Source organism: Lissotriton vulgaris, chromosome 4_1 (assembly GCF_964263255.1).
Source record: "Lissotriton vulgaris chromosome 4_1, aLisVul1.2, whole genome shotgun sequence".
Taxonomy (NCBI): domain Eukaryota; kingdom Metazoa; phylum Chordata; class Amphibia; order Caudata; family Salamandridae; genus Lissotriton; species Lissotriton vulgaris.
The window spans coordinates 242,945,753-242,949,041 of NC_141691.1; positions in this window are offsets into that span (position 1 = coordinate 242,945,753).

Genomic DNA, 3,289 nt, shown 5'->3' on the forward strand with positions numbered 1-3,289 from the left:
ACTTCAATGGACAAGTGTACGAGTGCAGGATGATCAATAAAGAATTTTTAGACCGCAGAAAGAAAAATATAAGGGAAAAGTATTGTGAGACCTTGTAGATTGCTGGAAAACTAAAGATAGTGGGACTTTCTGAAGAGTTGTATCTTGTCCCTTTTTAAATGAGACCCATCAGCCTAAGCCGGAAAGTTTAACACCAGCTGGCAGATGGGTAAATCACTTCACAAAAGTCTACTCGTCCTGTCAATCATTAATCTGCATGATAACAAAGGTTGGCAAGGCTGACCGTGTGAAGATGTGTAAACTCAGCACAGTTATTGAGGTCACTGAGGCTGTCCTTGGTATCAAGAAGAGCACCGGTGGCAACACCGACAGTCCAGATGATGTCCCTCTGGACAAAGCAAAAAATCACACAGAAGGGGGCCCTTGAGCAAAAACATGGGCAGGGGAAAAGACTTTGCATTACGATGTCTGTATGGACATCTACAAAAACAATCCCTTCATGGGCCCCTATCTTAACTAATGTAATTCCTTCAGCTTTACTGCCACTAAATTGTGGAATGCTCTTCCACTCTCTTTAAGGAGGATGAGTGAGCTAACTCCTTTTAAAAAGGGTCTGAAGTCCCACCTCTTTCCTAGGGCTGTGTGATCCTCCTCTGCTTGTGCCGTAATGTTGGAGTCAAAGCGCCAGGATACCCTTTGGGTGATAGTTCGCGCTTTACAAGTATTTCATACAATACAATACATTATGGGCAGTTATCATAAGTTCTCTCCCTCATACCTGCTCTGTGGCCATAATCGTCCTGATGTTTTAAAAAAGGCGACTCTTTCGTGTCTAATCTCCTTTAGAAGGGTCTCAGACATTAAAGCCCTAGATCTTTCTTATAGATTTTACTTCTCTGAAGGTGTTCATTTTGATATCTGGAAGAGAACTAAGACAATGTCTGAGTCTATATTTTATCCCTTTTTCCATGAATGTGAAAAACTTTGTGTTGTGAATTGTATTGTTATGTACGAATCTAGGACCCTAGTGTAGTTTTCCCGATTCATGCCCATATATAGGTATAAATCACCCGATCCTTATATGGACATAGAAATCATACCCTTATTTAGACTGAGCCTATGCAACCCAAATACAGCATGGCTACTTCCACTAAGTTCTGAGAATCCACAACGATTTCTTGGAAAAACCCACCTTCAGCAGCTAGGTACTTCCCCTTGCCTGAATACTAATTTATCTTGGAAATCATGGAGTTTTCAAAGAACCGAGTCTTTGATGATGTTATTATGTCCAATCATACGTCAAACTCAGCACCTTCAAGGTATAAATATGCCTACATTTGCCCAGACAAACACACAGCGGTTTGGAGCAGTTTGACTATCTACTTGCCCGACGCGCCCTGCAGCAGCAAGTGCCGAAGGAAGCCGACCCTCCAGCTGAAGCACTGAGAGACGCTGTCTTTTCTCTTGCCGAGATCCAGCTCTAGTGTTTCCAGGCTACCCTTGCGGGTTGCTGGGACATCGAGTCCGGAGAGAGAGATACAAGACCTCCTTCATTCTAAACCAAGGTACCGAGCTGATTAGACCCGTAGAGAATTCTTGGAAAAGATTCTTGGCAAAGAATACAAAACTTAAGCTACACCTCACTTACGTATTCCCTTGTACTAGACTCAGGTTAGGTACACCAGGGTAGGCGTATTTTAGAAGAACCAGTTGAGTACTTTTAGTCATTATTTTATCACTGTATGTATTTTAGGTATTTTATGGCTTAGAAACCATATCATGCTTTTACAGTACTACTTTATAATACTTACTGTATTATATACCTTGTTCTTTATAACCAGTATTACGTTTGTAGCAGTACATTTCTTATGCTTGAGAAAGAAGACTGTTCAATAAATACTTTTTATTGAAAACGCCCGTCTCTCTATTTTCTCAGCACCTTTGGTGAAACGAAGCATACACGATTGACTGAGTAAAATAGTTATCTATTGTTTCCGCGACTCTGGAGATTGATTTCTTATTCTTGGGAAACAAAGTTGTCATGTTTATGCGGTTGTCAGAAACAAGTCCCTTCTTGTGAATTTGAGAAAGTTTCAAGTGACCTCTGAGCTAGCTGGCACTCACAATTAAGTCTAATATATTCGATAGAGACCTAGTCGACCTCAGTCCTACGTCTAAACTATAGTATATGTTATTCCAATGCGCAGAGCCTATTGAGAATATAGGAACTACACTACAGTATGAAGTGCTATGAAAATAAGATTTCTTCTTTTAGACCTGTTGGTTGTGATCAACTACTCTTATCTTATGTTAGACCCTTTAGGCCCGTGTCCTCAGCGACCTTAGCCAGATGGATAAGTTTGATTATGCATGAAGCTGGAGTAGATCGCTCTAGATTTGAAGCTCACTCTTCTAGGGGCGCAGTGGCTAGCAAAGTTTTTTGGGCCGGAGGATCTCTGCCTAAAATACTTAAAGCTGCAGATTGGTCTAATGCAAGTACCTTCTCTAAGTTTTACTTGAGACCAATAGAGCATGTTAGCAGTGCGGCTCTGCATGGCTTTAAACATGCATAATGGTAGCCTCCGGTTTTGTAATGAAATGACGATTCTCCAATTATTATGAAGCGAGAATCTTGATTTCATTAAAGACATACAGATGCTAACATTATCCCACCATCCTCTACCCAAGAGGTTTAGGTCTGGTAATGTTTACGTTTGATATTCTGATATTGTTTTTTGTGCCTTTGTCTACAGCTTCAGTCTGTCTTTATACCTTTCACTATACAGTGTTTCTTTATTCTTTCTATGTTAATGATTAACCCGACTTACTGGAACTTCATGTTATACTCCTTGGTTATCGCAGCCCACGAGGAAGATGGGAGACTGCACAGCCTATTTGTCATGACACTAATACTGTTTATTGTGATGTAATAACATTATTTAAAGGGCTGCATGTTGGGCAGCAAATACAAGTATTTGCATAATGTTAGCCTCCGTATGTCTTTAATGAAATCAAGATTCCCTCTCCATAATAATTAGAGATTCGTCATTCACCTCTTACATGGGAGTATTTATATAGTGTAAAGCAACAGCAATCTTATAGATCTACTGAGGCTGTATGTTGTTCTGTGGCAAGACTGGGTCACAAACCAACAAAGAAATGATAACAATTTGTAAGAGCAAATGTACATCTGCGGCTGTATATGGAGCCTGGTTGTGGGGCTACTCAGATACTGGAACCCTGCAGAAGGCTGAGAATTGCTTTCTGTAAAGACTCTGCGGTCCCTCAA